The following is an 18,705-nucleotide window of genomic DNA, read 5'->3' on the forward strand; positions in this document are numbered from 1 at the left end:
TTCTGTCGTACTTCGTCTTTTGTAGAATTTTATTAAAATCTTCACCTCTAAAATAAATTGCAATCCTATCATGAGTCGGCATCATTTAATAATGATCTCAACTGATAATTGAAATTGCAACGTCAGATGAATTTTGAACAACGCCAGAGATCAAAGTGGACATTTTTGTTGGTGTTGCTCGCTAGAAAATTAAATAAAAACATTCTAAAAGTAAGTTCAAATGTTTCTGTTCTTGTTTTTATTGATAAAAACTGTTGATTTTTCTATAACGTTTTTGTTCATCAAATCAAAATGGCGACATTTCGAGCGTCACTATATCGTTCCTCTATTTTACCCCTCTTGTTTCTAAACTTATTTATTTTGCGAGGATAATCTATGTTTTCTTCATACGTTGTACACTATTCTAACCTGCATTATGTGGGACAGAATATTCGTGTTAACTTTGTCTTGTTAAATATCACCACTCATTTGTAGTCCTGACCACCCCACCATAATAATTGCTGACAATTCTCACGACAATGTAATAGTTGTCGTCATTTCAAACAATATAATAGTTTTACACACATATCTCACTGTACTGTCATGTTAGTTTCACTCTTTCGTTTTTTGTAATTTGTTAATATATTCTGCTGTTAAAATATACTAGTATGCCGTTTATTCTTAGGTCAACAGTTTTACCAACGAACTATACAAACCATATATACTCAATGTCATCTTTTATCTAAGTCATCATATATAGACATATTTGTATAAACAATGATCGCAATTGTTTTCTTTTTCTCTGTAATTGATGAACCTTTCTATCCCCTACTTTATTTATTGCAACACATTAGTATTCTTATTTTGTTATCCATGATTATTCTTTCATAGGTGTCTCCGAATAGTAACTCCTTTTACAGATAATGGCTTCCTCATATTAACTATAACTATAAGTTTTATGAATGCAAAGTTTGTTATCGCGGATGATACTTATAGAATAATATGTTTAACCAGTATCCTGATCTTAATACGTTATTAAATTAAATATGGAAATATCATTTGTAGAAAATTAGGTATCTCAGTTAATACATAATTCTGATATCACAACTAAAATTAGTCAACATTTACAGATATGTATCAACCAATTGATATCCTTCTCATTGATTGAAGGAGAGAGAAGAATAAAATTGTAAGAAAATACCAACTGGACAATAAAAACATACGAAGGCCAAAAATATATTACATGTGTTACTGAAAAAATAGTATATGTAGGTAGCCAATATCATTTTATTTCACAAACATGTTTTATCTGGTTACTACTTAGGAATTAACAGTGATTGTTAAAGTTATATACGGTTAGCGGAAACGCATGTATCATTTTTTGTTTACCTAATTAAAAGACAAACATTCAATGTCAAGGTAAAAGAAGCGTTATATTTTCAAATAGCAGTTTTAAAATTTTTACACAGATTTAACTGTATACTAGTAATCTTGTCCATAGTTTAAATAACAAAACCCAATTTGATATGACTACCGAACAAACGTTTTTAACCGGATTTTGAGACAAAAATGTCGGTTATTGATTTGGGGATGTACGGCAGGCGGCCGGGCGGGGTTCAATCAAATGTTGTCCGTGCATTAACTCATGAACCGTTCAATCAAAGCTTTTTAAATTTTGATATGTTGTTACTGACAACTAAATGAAGGTCAAGTTCAATAATGGCGATTTTGACTTTTACCGTTCTGGAGTTATGGTTCATGAAAGATTGAAAAATGGAGTTACCGTTCAGGAGTTATGGTTCTTGAAAGATCGTAAAATGATGTTTCCATTCATGTTGTTGCATTTACTCATGAACCATTCAATCTAAGCTTTTCAAATTTTAATATGTTGATACTGATGACAAAATGGAGGTCAAATTTGATATTGACGATTTTCACTTTCACCATTCATCAGTAATGGTTCTTATGATATTGCCAGGACACAAATAAATGTTAATAAATCCGGTTTGCTGTCGTTGTGACAGCCTCTTGTTAATTGTTGAAACTGAATGGTATTGTAATTTATCATCAAATTATGTTTTGTTTTTCAATGCACATTATAAGATTTATACCAAATGTAAATTATGAATTTGGAACCTTATCAAATGATCACCTGACAAAACTATCAACATAAGGTATAACCATTAATTGGTTTCTGTCGTACTTCGTCTTTTGTAGAATTTTATTAAAATCTTCACCTCTAAAATAAATTGCAATCCTATCATGAGTCGGCATCATTTAATAATGATCTCAACTGATAATTGAAATTGCAACGTCAGATGAATTTTGAACAACGCCAGAGATCAAAGTGGACATTTTTGTTGGTGTTGCTCGCTAGAAAATTAAATAAAAACATTCTAAAAGTAAGTTCAAATGTTTCTGTTCTTGTTTTTATTGATAAAAACTGTTGATTTTTCTATAACGTTTTTGTTCATCAAATCAAAATGGCGACATTTCGAGCGTCACTATATCGTTCCTCTATTTTACCCCTCTTGTTTCTAAACTTATTTATTTTGCGAGGATAATCTATGTTTTCTTCATACGTTGTACACTATTCCAACCTGCATTATGTGGGACAGACTATTCGTGTTTACTTTGTCTTGTTAAATATCACCACTCATTTGTAGTCCTGACCACCCCACCATAATAATTGCTGACAATTCTCACGAAAATGTAATAGTTGTCGTCATTTCAAACAATATAATAGTTTTACACACATATCTCACTGTACTGTCGTGTTAGTTTCACTCTTTCGTTTTTTGTAATTTGTTAATATATTCTGCTGTTAAAATATACTAGTATGCCGTTTATTCTTAGGTCAACAGTTTTACCAACGAACTATACAAACCATATATACTCAATGTCATCTTTTATCTAAGTCATCATATATAGACATATTTGTATAAACAATGATCGTAATTGTTTTCTTTTTCTCTGTAATTGATGAACCTTTCTATCCCCTACTTTATTTATTGCAACACATTAGTATTCTTATTTTGTTATCCATGATTATTCTTTTTTTTCATAGGTGTCTCCGAATAGTAACTCCTTTTACAAATAATGGCTTCCTCATATTAACTATAACTATAAGTTTTATGAATGCAAAGTGTGTTATCGCGGATGATACTTATAGAATAATATGTTTAACCAGTATCCTGATCTTAATACGTTATCAAATTAAATATGGAAATATCATAATTTTGTAGAAATTTAGGTATCCCAGTTAATACATAATTCAGATATCACAACTAAAATTAGTCAACATTTACACATATGTATCAACCAATTGATATCCTTGTCATTGATTGAAGGAGAGAGAAGAATAAAATTGTAAGAAAATACCAACTGGACAATAAAAATATACGAAGGCCAAAAATATATTACATATGTTACTGAAAAAATAGTATATGTAGGTAGCCAATGTCATTTTATTTCACAAACATGTTTTATCTGGTTACTACTTAGGAATTAACAGTGATTGTTAAAGTTATATACGGTTAGCGGAAACGCATGTATCATTTTTTGTTTACCTAATTAAAAGACAAACATTCAATGTCAAGGTAAAAGAAGCGTTATATTTTCAAATAGCAGTTTTAAAATTTTTACACAGATTTAACTGTATACTAGTAATCTTGTCCATAGTTTAAATAACACAACCCAATTTGATATGACTACCGAACAAACGTTTTTAACCGGATTTTGAGACAAAAATGTCGGTTATGGATTTGGGGATGTACGGCAGGCGGCCGGGCGGTCGGTCGGGCGGGCTGGCGGGGTTCAATCAAATGTTGTCCGTGCATTAACTCATGAACCGTTCAATCAAAGCTTTTTAAATTTTGATATGTTGTTACTGACAACTAAATGAAGGTCAAGTTCAATAATGGCGATTTTGACTTTTACCGTTCAGGAGTTATGGTTCATGAAAGATTGAAAAATGGAGTTACCGTTCAGGAGTTATTGTTCTTGAAAGATCGTAAAATGGTGTTTCCATTCACGTTGTTGCATTTACTCATGAACCATTCAATCTAAGCTTTTCAAATTTTAATATGTTGATACTGATGACAAAATGGAGGTCAAATTTGATATTGACGATTTTCACTTTCACCATTCATAAGTAATGGTTCTTATGATATTGCCAGGACACAAATAAATGTTAATAAATCCGGTTTGCTGTCGTTGTGACAGCCTCCTGTTAATTGTTGAAACTGAATGGTATTGTAATTTATCATCAAATTATGTTTTGTTTTTCAATGCACATTATAAGATTTATACCAAATGTAAAATATGAATTTGGAACCTTATCAAATGCTCACCTGACAAAACTATCAACATAAGGTATAACCATTAATTGGTTTCTGTCGTACTTCGTCTTTTGTAGAATTTTATTAAAATCTTCACCTCTAAAATAAATTGCAATCCTATCATGAGTCGGCATCATTTAATAATGATCTCAACTGATAATTGAAATTGCAACGTCAGATGAATTTTGAACAACGCCAGAGATCAAAGTGGACATTTTTGTTGGTGTTGCTCGCTAGAAAATTAAATAAAAACATTCTAAAAGTAAGTTCAAATGTTTCTGTTTTTTTTTTTTTTATTGATAAAAACTGTTGATTTTTCTATAACGTTTTTGTTCATCAAATAAAAATGGCGACATTTCGAGCGTCACTATAGGTCCACTTCGAAGAACAAAACTTCAAAATATTCCTATTAGAATCGAAATAATTCTATCATGCCATGCTCTATGCTCATTTTAACATGGGTAGGCATTATATTTGTAAACATTTAATACCTTGCTAACGCTCGGTATTTAGATATTAACAAATATAATGCCTACCCATGTTAAAATGAGCATAGAGCATGGCATGAAAGAATTATTTCTTAATTTTGGTGTACACTTGTTTGCCCTGAAACGATTCGTTTTAAGTTTTGTTGGAAATGATACATTGTGATAGCAGATACATTGTAGAGAGAAATAAAAAAAAGTTGAACAAAGTGATCATAAGATCTACACTTAAATCAAAATGGTCTCATTTGTCTGTCGGCTACGTTAACAACGTTTTGCCCTAAAACTATGACTCTTTACAAAGTTCAGCGTGTTGTTCATTTCTTGAAACAGTCGTATATAGACAGAATATTGTAGGAAGAATGTCTGATATTAAAAATCTACAAATAAATCTCATTTTCTACCAACAATAAGTTTCTCCTTAATCACTTTTAACACTTTGCTTTTTACTATTTTAACTATTATATCAAAAATTGTTAGAAATAGACAAAACCGAATCCATCAATAGCAAACAATTATAACTAATGTTCAACCAAAAATAAGACAAAAATGCTTTGATTCAATTTTATGCAAAAATACAATTAAACATTACAGGTTCAGGAACTCGTCAGTTATTTTTTTGCGACTGGTTTGTTTTTGATTGTGTTTACAATAAATCAATGAATCACATTTCTATATGTTTCCTTATGTCTAGTTTACAAGGAAACAACACTTATCAAACAATTGAAATTTAAAGTAAAAACTAAATTGGAATATTAAATCGTACTCTCAAGCGACTGGTACTTTAATAAAGTTCTGAACTATGGAATGCGGCAATATACCCAACAATAGGACTTACAAGTGAATTCACAAGAATGTTATAGACGTCATATGAAATGCAACCTATAGCTGTACACTTAGCTATAACCAGACCTAAAGCTCTGTTTTCTGACTTAGAAACTACTTTTGCAGTATTACTAAAGTCTAGAAACTCATTTAAAATAACGCTCATATAAGCATATACACTGCAAGTAGCAACATTCATATCCCCACACGACGTGACTTGATTGTTTAAATGAGGTCGGTCTGAAATGGACAACATTACTATTATTTAATTGTCATTTTATTCTTGCTGCTTGATTACCGTTACGTTATACATTACCGATGATAACATTTTGTAGCTATATTTCCATACATAACTGTTTTTACCATAAATGTTAAAATAAAGATATTATTACATTTTATTCTTCTTCTTTATTATGAAAAGGTTTGTATGCTTTATCTTCTGCGTCGAAACTATTTCTTTGCTGGTTATATTACCATTATGAATTTTCCCTTTATCATGTTGATAGTATTGCAGATTGGTGTAAACACATGCTGAATTCAAAACATTTATACTTCAATCTTTAACGGCTGAAATAGCAGAAAACAATTTGATTTGCGTCTCAAGACGTATACAACTTTTAATGTTGTACACCTTGGATTTTACAGACACTCAATTAAGTTTCCTGCGCGATAAATTGCATCGTAAAAAAAAACAAAAACAAAAATTTTGCCCATTGTTCATATAAATATAAAGATAGGCTGAGCAAAGGTCAGTGAGACAGCATTATAGCGATACGAAACAACATCAACAATCAAAAAGAGCGAAAGATTGGGATATTTCAGTTACTTTGGAATATAGAATTCATGATGTTCTAAACTTAAATGCTTTTTTTATTTCAATATTTGTTTTCAAAGCTGTAACGTTTATAAATCTAACTCTTCTTAGTTTCGATTTGTTTTTGTTATCAAAAGTGATGTCCTTATTTGAGCATGAATAACACATTAAAGAAAACAGGAAGCATTACAAATACTAGTCAATCAGGATGATACATCTCAATCACATTGTTCTACTTAAGGCACTCGATACTTAATTGTTCAATGTCAATGGACTTGTATTCTTTTCGACTAATAATGAAAAAAAAAGATTAATAATATTTGTTTCCTCAATACAGACCAATATAAACTTAAGTTGTGGTTATTATTGATTCAAGTAGTCAAGAGTTTAAATCATAATCATTGGCTTCGGAGTCATATTCATTATCATCTTAAGTTTAGAAGTTGCAACTGTTATATTCAAAGGATGAAGAAAATATACAATATTATACGACATAGCTGGCAGGTTCTAATATTAATTTTGTATGACACAGGTATTTATTTTACATTTTTAACATTTTTCTCTTTCTCTGATTTCCATCGGTTCTTTGGCTATATCGATCGTCTAAATGGGGTTTACAGAATAGACAATACAGAATAAAATGAATATAAGAATTGAAGGCAACATAATTTAGTAAATGGAAAACAGAATATGAGGATAATGCAAAACAAAGGATATAGAATAATGGCTTATTTATAGAATAAAAAAACCCACAAAGGTTTAAATACCCTTCTTCCATCCACTCAAGACCCAAAGAATTGGCCAATACGAAATGCCTTTGTGACGCAGGAGATATATTGTAAAACATTCATTTCTTGATATATGTAAACATTGTTTTAGTAAAATCCTGGCATAGTGCGAGACTAAGTTATTTGACACTCAGATATTGATTATTTGGCGAGATGTTTTTTTTATTTGACTCTAAGAAACCCTACAGAACCTCTCAACTTTTTAATTACAATACTAAAAAGAGTACTAATACATGTACCGGGAAGTTTCTCGTGAAACGAGACTGTCAATTGTAATTACATGAATTTCAACTTAAACGAGCTTCCACGTGAATATCAGGGGAGTTACACATGAATCTGGTATGAAAATCACGTGAATTTTTAAAATAAAGTTATTCCTATAACATCTTAATTTTCAACTTTGATTAAAATGATGAACATTGCCATTTGTTGTTGAATTTCATGTAAAATTCACACATCTTTTCAGCAATATCCCGTGAGACTCATAAATATATAAATTCACATGAAATTCAATTTCCCTTTTTATAGCTTGCGTACATCCAGGTTCACCATACCGTTCTAATATCATAACGGGAAAGACATCAATTATTCCGGGAAAAGTTGACAAGTCTCTTCATGTGCAGTGTCCTTTCGCACATACAAGAACAGTTCTGAAAAGAGATGCACTGATCGTAAAAGAGTCAAGGCGTGGTTCTCTAGAATATTCCCTTATTCCAAGAAAAGAAGATCACGGTTCAACGTTTTCATGAGACATGTATAATTCGGCTGTTCGTATAAGATGGAAGACCACTGCTTCGCTTGATATCAGTTGTGAGTTCAACTTAAGATTATTTTATGTATATACGTTTGTCATCCAGATTTTATTTCTTATTTTGATTTTATATTCTACGTGTATGTCTGTTAATCATAAGGGTTGCATATTATAAAACAAAAAAATGTACTACTGATAATGACGGAACACATGATTGGTTCATTCCCGGTTTAAGGTGAAGTTCGTGAATCTAACCTTTTAGTTTCAGTGTATAGTAATTTATAGACTGTTGTTTGTCTTTTCGCCGTTTTTCGTTGAGTAATGACCCATTGCTATCGTCCTTCCCTTTTAAACAAAATGACTGTAAATGTTGTGCTGTTGCGAATCAACCGATATGTAATTTTTTGAAACATTTGATTTAGTAAAGCATAGACACAACCATCCATAGAAATCTTATTTGGTAGTGGCGGATCAAGGACAGGGGGTTCCACAGGGTTTGAACACTCCATTTTTTTTTAACTTTCAAAGCATTTAAATGGGAAAATATATGTTTGGAACTCCCTTTAGAAATAAGGGGATCTGTCCCTGTGGGGAAGATCAATTCGTCAATGCAGTTCATATTATATATATTTTTGTAGATGAACCGTATTTGTCTATGAACTATACATCAAAACGTGTTTTTGAGGGACAATCCGTAACACTATGCTGCAGCTCCGATAGTCGACCGCCAACAATAGAAATGTGGTGGGTCATGGGAGGTAGAGTTCTGTCTTCAAAATATGATACAGACTTCTTATGTCATGAAATAACAAGTACCAGTCGTGGGGATAGCGGTAGTTACAAATGTTTTGCCGAAAACGAGGTTGGAACTGTAAATGATGAAGTAATTATTACCGTTTTATGTAAGTTTTATATTTCTGTTGTCGACATTGTTAGTTATGTCAGTTTTACTTGTTCAATTTTGAAGAGAAACATCATGTTCAAAATATATTTTGTCAGAGAAAAAAATGTCCAGTGAAGGTTCAAATTCTCCAGCCGCAATGGAAATGATTTTTCTGGTCAAAGCTAATATTTCCCCAAAATAACGTGCAACCTTCTGAAATACAACATTCGGACACCAAAGTTAATTGGTTAAAAGTTCAAAAAATAATGTAATTCTATATTCCATTCGTTAACAAAACAAAATAATTTGATGATGCAAAAAAAATTGTTAAGCGTTTAAGTGAAACGTTAAAAAAGGTATATAAGTTTTGGCAAAGGCAAAAATCAAAAGGTTAAAAAGGGTTTGCGGCGGTGGTGAGATTTTACCGATAATCATTCTTTACAAAAAATACAAAAAAAAAAATAGGAACCAACCAATTAAAATCCAGGTTACTGATTACTTATGAAAGGTATTGTAGTATCAGACAGCATCTCCGGGGAGCTTCTCTAAATAAATTTAAAAGTGTGCTTTATAACAATTTTGATTTGACCGTCACTGATGAGTCTTATGTAGACGAAACGCGCGTCTGGCGTACTAAATTATAATCCTGGTACTTTTGATAACTAATAACGCAACACAACGTAACATTAGAATTGAAGAAAAAAATAAGTAATTTTTGCTATAGAAATACACCAAACCGTACTTGATTTTTTTCTTATTTATTTACTTTTAATTCTTTTTATTAAGTAAATCTTGTTTTGACAAGTTTGTTTGTAACTTCATTCTTTCAGATCCTCCAACCATTCCTTACCAACACATAAATTTTACAGAAACTGATTTGTCACGAACTATACAGTGTCTTGCATACGGGGTACCTGCAACATATTCATATGGTCAATGACAGCACCTTTCGTACTTTGGTGAACACATTAGATACTTAAATACTTCAACTGACGGCAAAGTAACTTTACCGCCAATTGCAAATAAGATGGAAAGGTATCAGGACAATGGCATATATTTATGTACAGTGTCAAATAGAGTAGCTGATAGTCTCGGTAATAGTTTTCAGACCGGGAAGATCTTTGTTATATCAAATGGTAATATGTGTTCATCAATGCATATGTTTAAATCAAGATATCTTTAAAGCATTATATTCTTTATAGCGCCGACCAAAACGGATAGATCAGATATTGCACTTACAAAAAGACACATACACTGTTTATAGCTATAATGTTAAATGCTGATTTTGCATACTATGGTAGTTTATGTATCAAGCCGATATGTCATACCTAAACTAAGTTAAACATTCATTTTGATATCTTAAAATAGAATTAAAGGAGTTTCTGCAGCGTTCTCAAAATGATACACTTAAAGCCCCTTCACTCCGTTCATTAAAAGTTTTATAATTTGTTCAAGGATTGCCAAAGAGACAACATTAATCAGGGACAAACTTGCATAGCTATAAGCAACTATTAATGACCGTTCTACCTTCCATAATAAGCAAAACACATACTTTATAGTAAGCTATAAAAGTCAATATAATCCAAGCAAAAACCTACTGGTCCGTCTTTGCTTTAACAAGTAGATGCTACTACGTGTTTGGTTAAAGAGCTGGGAATTTTTAATAAATATTATCGCACTTATTTTGACCCGAGATGGGCCGATAACTGCATCTTTGATAACCAAGGGTTACGATCCACTTCCCTCCTCTGTACAGATAGTGGACAGGAGGGAAGTGGATCGTAACCCTTTGCTGGCGAAGATGCGATAACTGTAGATAAGATAACTTATAAATCTGTATCACATGCATGTTCTATTGTCCCTTCTATTTCGTATGTTTTCATGCAATTATCCAAATGACAAAATAACTTTTTTTAAAGGACCACCTGTTTTTGTGAAGAAAATTGAACATAAGCAGTATAGTCAACCAGGGAAAACATTTAATTTGACATTTATTGTATACAGTACCACAGAGATAGAATCTTATAATGTTAAAAGTGAAAATAAGAAAGTAGCAGCTTCCATTCAAATGACACCTATTAACAGTACCATGGTCTTCCACGGAACTGAAATAACTGTTGAAACCATAGAAATTGTTTTGCGCTTCAACATATCTAACAAGAGTGGCCGTCAGGACTATACAGTAACACTTTGTAATGGTTACAGCAATAGCAGTTTTGTAGTATATATAACACCTGTCCCAGACGGTATCGGTAAGCGTATGTTCTTCATTTAAAAAAAGGAGTAATTTGTTTTAATTTCATTTAAAGCCGTGCATATTCATGTACATACATATTTCTTTCTTTTTTTACTTTTATAGAGTTTTAAAATTAAACAGCATTAAACAAATACACAATGAAATATGTATGCGAGAAAAATAAAGATAAAGAACACTAATGTTTTGCTGCTTTGTAGAGATTTATAATAAATTATTCATTTTTCAATAACGTAGTAGGCTAATTGTTTTTTTTTTTTTTTTTTTTATCTTGCATTACTATATAACACTGATATTTGTTTGACTTTTTTCTGAAAAGGTATAAAAGGTATTCAAAGGTATATTTAATATCTAAGGAGATCAACATTGTTTATACGCGGATCGCCATAAAACCAACAAAAAATACTTTGACATATATTTTAAATATGACGAATTTTTCGTCCGTCCAAAAAATGTGTTTCATTGCAGAATACATTTTGTTTAATATCGGCACAGACATATTTCAAAATCCAACTGTTAAGTGTTTGTGTCATTGCGAATGGGAAGATAAACATTAAAGTTTCTGAAAGAAAAGTATAACTAGAATTAACCATATTGCTCTAGTCGACATATTATTGAATAAATGTCCTACAGTAACTATTTTATAGAGTATTGTTACATTATTTATTTTATATCTTTAGAAGAGAAGAACAGTGGTGAAACAAAAGTTGGAATATCTATCTTGTCGATAATTGTGGTAATGTGTGTCCCAATTATAGGAGCAGCAGGTAACAGTCATTAGAATAACAGATTTGTTCTCAGATTACTTTTTACAACGTTGTTCTCAGATCTAATTTTATAGCTTTGTGTATAGCGCATCGGACGCATTGCACAGTATTATTGTCAACTACTAGCACAGTGCCGATACTACATCTGTGGACCCAATCAATTGATTTTTTGGTTGGTCCATGTCCAGTGGCAAATATTACAGCATGTAAAGGGCGATAATTAATTAACATTAAACACACAATAGTTAGGCCCTGTGAGAGAAACTTTGCCTCATCTATATGTAAAATTTAGAAGTGAATAAATTGCAAGGATCGAAGAATATATGATTTATAATTAGATTTTTTTTAAATGAATAAGAAGAAAGCATCTGAATGGGGTCATACATTTCTTTTTGAGACTTTTTTCTAATTCTTTTTTTGTCAATTTTGTCAATTTTTTCTATTTTGTGTCCTCTATTATATGTACATGTTCTCTGTCCAGACCCTCACACTTGATCAATATTCTACTGGTGGGCTGTTGACAGTTTAGTACGTATTTCAAAATATTGCCTGCGAAACAATACATTTTTCGCCATCGTCTAGTTTTTAAGCCTTAATTTTCAAATTGCGATTACACACCTTATGATATACATATTTATATTGATTGGTTGATTTATTGTTGTTTTACGCCACTGTCAGTACTATTGATAAAAAAAAATCCATAGATGTAGGTTAAGGTCAAGTTACAGTAAATGGGCTATGTCATAGATTTCAGTAAAATTTGGCATACAACTTTGGCTTGATGAACTTCAACTGAAAATCGAAAAAAATAATGCATTTATCTCAATTATCATTTGAAATATTACTGATTGAACTCTTACAAAATGGGTGAACATTTGTAGAGAAAGCACATAAAATCGGCGAAAACCCTTCTTAAATTTGTCTTAAAATCGCCAAATCTCTAATTCTACTCCATAGATTTTTCTTAAAAAACTATATGTTGTTGATACAAATTTTTTCTTTATAATGATGCAAAATAAAGATAGGGTCACCGACTTCGTCTTTACGGTATACTTCATTTAAAGTTGCGTTCTTTGTGAAAAATCCAACAAAACGTCGAAATAATCGTAACGTTATCGCGTTGCAGGCCGTAAAACGTTGATTTTTGACGTATTTCACTACCAACAAGGTAACAAATTGATTATTAGACAAAAAACGAAGTCGGTGACCCTATGATTATTTTATATCATTAAAACAGAAATTTATGTGTCAACAATATATAGTTTTTTAAGTAAAATATATGGAGTGGAATTAGAGATTTTGCGATTTTAAGACAAATTTTAGAAGATTTTTCGCCGATTTTATGTGCTTTCTATACAAATATTCACCTATATTAAAAGAAATCAATCTGCAATTTTTCAGATAATAAAAGAGATAAATGTATTATTTTTTCGATTTTCAATTGTAGTTCAACGAGCCACGGTTGTATTCAAATTTTTAGCAAAATCAGCGACATAGCCCATTTACTGTTCCTTGACCTTAAGTCCATGCAGATTCAAAATGCAATTTAATTTCTTATTACAGTTTTCCTGGAAAGAAAAAGAAAAAGAAGGTAAAGTGGTGATAACCTTGTCAACATGATTTGTTTTTTTCGATCTATAGCATTTAATTGCAACTTTTCTGTGAAACAAAGATCTTTTACACGTCAACTAGGCGCCTTAACAAAAGACTTATCAAGGATAATCGAATCATGATATACATTATACATATCCTTTTTTAACTTCCATATTATTTTTGATTTCTTTTGCTCTGCTGTCTCATTTTATGTATTGTTTAATTCTTTCAAAGCGTTCTTTTGAAAAATAATATTGTTGGTGTACATTTCGTCATGTTGGTTTTGATTTATACTTTTTCAGAATATCAGAGAATATTTCAGAGTCAGACTCGATAGAAGGTAAACTTTTGATATTTAGAGAATAAAAAAATCCAAATACTTTTTGAGAACAAAAGGACACCAATATATATCATAACTACTCTAGATGAATTATTTCAAAATATATTAACTTAATTTTGATTTAATTTGTTTCTATAGCAAGTATGTCTCAGCATGGTCTTTATGTGTTCTTTTACACTTTGATCTAAACCAAATGCCAGCAAGAATATTCAAGAAACACACATTCCTGACAGTGAGTGAGCTGAAAAAAAGTGTGTCATGTGAACCCGAGCATGTACCATATAACCACGGCGAATAACTGTTATATTCTATTTCATTCGTCAGTCGAGTATACCTTTAAAACAAACATAATATTATAAAAATATAAAATTTCAATACTGGTATCTATGATGAGTTCATTTATATTATTAATAGAAACAGTTTCTATGAATTTGTTCATACAAGTACTAAATTGTGAACTCCGCGATAACAATGTTAACAATCAGTATATGTTATTAATCTGTGCATTTCTGATATTAGTATAGCACAAATACAAAAAAAGAGGGGTTACAAATAAAACAATATTAATCCGAAATCTCTTTAAATGAGGCTCCAAAGAAGAATTCAAACGGGCTTAGCCTAACAATCAGCCTCCTTTTTTTTCTATATTTTGTTATGTTTTTGTTTTGTATTTCAACTTTCAATAGGTCCGTACCGAAACTGATGTAATGTTTCATTCTTATCTAGGGCAACCAGTGCCTGTTGAAAATATTGTGTATCAAACTGCAACTCAGTCGGTAGCTTTTCGACCAACACCAGTTCAAACTAGTGTTGAAATTATTGGTAAGGAAATTCTAGACAAATAACTAGTTCATATTCATTTTTGAATATCTATTAATGTACACTGCTTAATAATAATTTTTCAGGTGGTACAGTTCGTCAATTTGCAACCGGAAAAATTTGAATTAAACAACGATACTCAAAATGAGAAAGCGTTCTGCATTACAGCACAAATCATTATTTTTTTTTCAGATAATAACCGCAGCTCATATATACGAGAACAGAATTCGGGTCAATTGGTAAGATTAATTCGAATACTAAGTATTGTATTTTATCGTTTTTATCATAATCATTGTTATTAATATTTTATTTTACTGAATAAAAAGCGTTAAAAGACGTTTGTAAAGTTATGAAAAGACTGCCAATACAACAACCAAAAATACTTACGAACAGAGTTGTAATCAACTATGTATGCAGATCACCGTACTGCCTTCATTAATGAGCAACACATATTCCCTAAAGTAAGATACGGACATTTGATATAATCAAATACAGGTTACTATATGGCCTTCATCAATAAGACCTTTTCCGCAAAGAAAGTTATATTTAAAAACAAAATTACTGAGAATATGTTAGCCTCGATTGTGACAAATGTTCACACACTAGGTGTGAATTTAAAATAAATATGGTGAGCACCATATTCAATGTCTTATTAATAATTTTTGAATAGAGTAAAAACACTACTCAACGTAAAACCTTTTGTTATTTCAGGCACTGCGCTTGTCAAACATAATGCTTTATCCAGGAGGCTAGAAATGCTCGGAACCAAATTCTTACAAATTTTAAAAAATTGAATGAATAATGCAAGCTTCAATACTCAAAAGGCACAAAATCCATCGCCACAAGCATTTGCCATGTAACGCAAGCATAATGTGTGTATCAAAACTAAATCTGATGGGTTGAAGTATTTTAAAAACTGGCTTAAAATACATGTACTATACATTTTGCAGTAAACAAATCATACCAATTAATAAATAAAGATACAAAATATTTTGAACATAAGTTGCTGTTTTCTATGCCTCCGAAAAGATCCGTGCATAACAATATCAAATGCTGAAAAGGGATAAAAAAAAAAGACACGGGGTGATTATCAGACGTATGATTTATCGTTTAGATTGAATGTTGATCATTGTATGCCTATGTTATTGTTTTCTCTGTTTTTGAAAGTGTTTAAAATTTACATTACGTAAACAAAATATATCAAATTAATGTTCTTATTGACAAAAACATGTGGAGATCTTGACATTTTCGTACACTTTTTGTATCTGCAAAAGCTAGTATGTCTCACTGAAAACCATGCTTTCATCTTATTATTTTATAGTACAACGTGTCATTTGTGTTTCAGACAGGACAGTTATATTATGCAGACGTTATTTTCCCTCCATCTACGACCCAAGATGTTGTGCATATCATAGGTATTGAGAACCGAACAGTATACGCCGATGTGACTGTTTCAGGAGGAGCCACAAGTCTCGTCAATTCCCGTAAAGGAACGAGTAGTGATGAGGAAGAAGAAGACTTTGTTGAAATTCAGGGTCTAAAGAATTTCGTTGACAAAAGAAGAGAACATTAAATCTGCAGCAATTTGTTAAATGAAATGTAATGCACAAATTGGAACACTGTGTTTAAAATTACATTTGAAAGTTTATTATCTATTAAATGTAATAACTTGCAATTTAGTTTTGTTGAAAAAAACCTGATATTTTTATTTGAATGAAGCAGTAAAAGGTTTTCATTTTTTTGGGGGTATATTATTGTCACTAAAATCGAATAAATTGTATTGTTGTTTGTGGTCATCAATGATGTCTAGCTTTAAATTTTGTCTCATGTTTTGGACAAATACTTGCGAGCTGTAAACTACAAACAGTCCTAATTACCTTTTCTGCATACATAGTGACCAGATCATTTGTGGAAAAAAAATTAGCCAATAACGTACAAGCTATTTTCATCCCATTGTTTTGAAAGAAAAGGACTAGACATTTGAAAGAGTGTGTACGTGTTAGATATGAAGAATCAAACAATTGAGTTGGTTCGTGGTCTATTGGTGAAGACCGATGGCTACAGTGATGAAAGTCCCGGGTTTGATTCTGACTCGAGGCGTTGAATATTTTAGTACATTACACGGGTGATTGTCATCCTCCCACACGCCTCTCTGGTATCCATTCCTAAGTTTAAACTAGAATGGGTACTGTGGGGGCCTAGGTTTGTCAAAATTGTCCCCTTCTTTGACCTTGAAATCAATCTTATGATATCACTGCGATTTGTTTGTTTCCACCGAGCGGCCACGTGGTTTTCTTCGAGTACTTCGCCTTCTTCCATCATAATAAAAGACTTCACAAATTATTGTCGTAGTCATACGTTAGGTTCACATCTCCATTAAGCCCGATGGGGGTTGTATATGAATGCAACTATATCATCACTGCTTTTGAAGGGTTCTTCAGATTTTGGAGACATTTACAAGTCCATACATACATACAATGTATATCAGTAATTATACTTAATCTAGAACACTTCCTGCAAACACTTTTTGAAACAACGCGATATTTCGTGCAAGGGTGTTAACCTCACGTCACTTTTTGTTACAATTTTGGGTTCATTCAGGGATAGAACATATGCTCTATATTTGTTTTAAGATTTTCATAACTATAAATGTAACCTTTCGTCTGCAGTTAAAACAATCAATAGTAATTGGTCAACGTAAAAACAAATATCAACGTTATAAACCTCGTCATTATCCAGATAATTTGTTTTTACATTGACCTAATGTTGCATATTATTACTGTTAGATATTATACTAGTGTATTCAAGAAAAGTTTCAACCAATCTTAAGAGTCGATGCTGTTTTGACCTTCAATTAAATTTTCCGGGTTTTCTGTCCACACGTTAAGCTTCTGATCATATTATGATGTTAAACTGTAGATATTTCATTCATACTCAGAACGTAAACAAGATAGTTCAATTAATTTTTCCGGGATTTTTTCTCCACACGTTAAGCTTCTGATCATATAATATTTTGATAAGCCATTACTGTTTTCTTAATGTTGAACTGCAGATATTTTATTCATATTTAGAAAGTGAACAAGATAGTATAGCGGTTAAATTGTATCCTTTATCAAGATACTTTTAAAAAATTTGACGATGTGATATTATAAGATATCTCTCAACCATAGACCAAATGGCATATACATTATCAACGTCTTCAACAACAAATACAACCCATACCGAATAGTAAGCACTAAAAGGCCAAAGTACAAAAGTGAAACAATTAAAAACAAAACAATTTCACGACATGATAAATGTACAAAACCATAAACAAAAAAGCAAATATGATATACAGCAACAAACAACAACCACAGAATGACAGGCCCCTGTCTATGATTGACACTATTTGAGTTTGAACTATATTTAGTAAGCATCAAATTGTGTTGATTATTTTGACATATATATTCCTTTTTAGTATTTGCAATACTGTAGTATAAACAAATTGAAGAATAACTTCAGCATATTGCAATAAAGGCAAAAAAAACTTCTTTTCATTTGAATTGTTCTGTGCATAAAAAAATGCTAACTGAATATATGGTAATATAGTTGTTGCTGTTCATAATAAATGAACAAAGGAAAACATACTCTTATTGACATTGATAAAAGTTTAATTTGATTTATCAATTCCCTTTTTTGTTAATGGTTTTGATGCTTTAAAGACAACAAAGAAATGCAGACATTCTTATGTTCTTATGTACTGAAACATTTTAAAGTATGAAATGTATGAAATGTCGACAGCCGTAGAAATTAATGTTTCATTATTCCTACTTAAAATGTTAAATAATGGAGACGTTGCACGAGACACTTACACAAAACAGCACGTGCAAGAAATTAACATGTCATCTTAGGTTTAAAAAGTAAAATTTCAAAGACATTAAAACTGATTTCATAATTCTTAGTTCTTAGTGGCAACTATGATAGACATGTTTATGTATATATTTATTCTAAATATCTGAGGTTAAAAATATATGATACCGAACATATTTGAACCATTATTTTAGCGGAAATTGAGACAGACATATCTA

The 18,705-nt window shown here is 31.2% G+C and overlaps 2 long non-coding RNA genes across 2 annotated transcripts; both read left to right on the forward strand.

Annotated features, from left to right (window-relative positions):
- The first annotated feature begins 6,857 nt into the window (after window positions 1–6,857).
- On the forward strand, window positions 6,858–8,878 carry LOC134694681 (uncharacterized). Its single transcript, XR_010102583.1, has 3 exons — window positions 6,858–6,975; window positions 7,760–8,041; window positions 8,621–8,878. It is a non-coding gene; the product is annotated as an uncharacterized LOC134694681 (long non-coding RNA).
- Window positions 8,879–14,543: 5,665 nt separating this feature from the next.
- Window positions 14,544–16,231, forward strand: LOC134693941 (uncharacterized). The gene is made up of 3 exons (XR_010102526.1): window positions 14,544–14,641; window positions 14,831–14,877; window positions 15,984–16,231. It is a non-coding gene; the product is annotated as an uncharacterized LOC134693941 (long non-coding RNA).
- The last annotated feature ends 2,474 nt before the right edge of the window (window positions 16,232–18,705 follow it).

This window comes from Mytilus trossulus, chromosome 13, assembly GCF_036588685.1.
Source record: "Mytilus trossulus isolate FHL-02 chromosome 13, PNRI_Mtr1.1.1.hap1, whole genome shotgun sequence".
NCBI lineage: Eukaryota > Metazoa > Mollusca > Bivalvia > Mytilida > Mytilidae > Mytilus > Mytilus trossulus.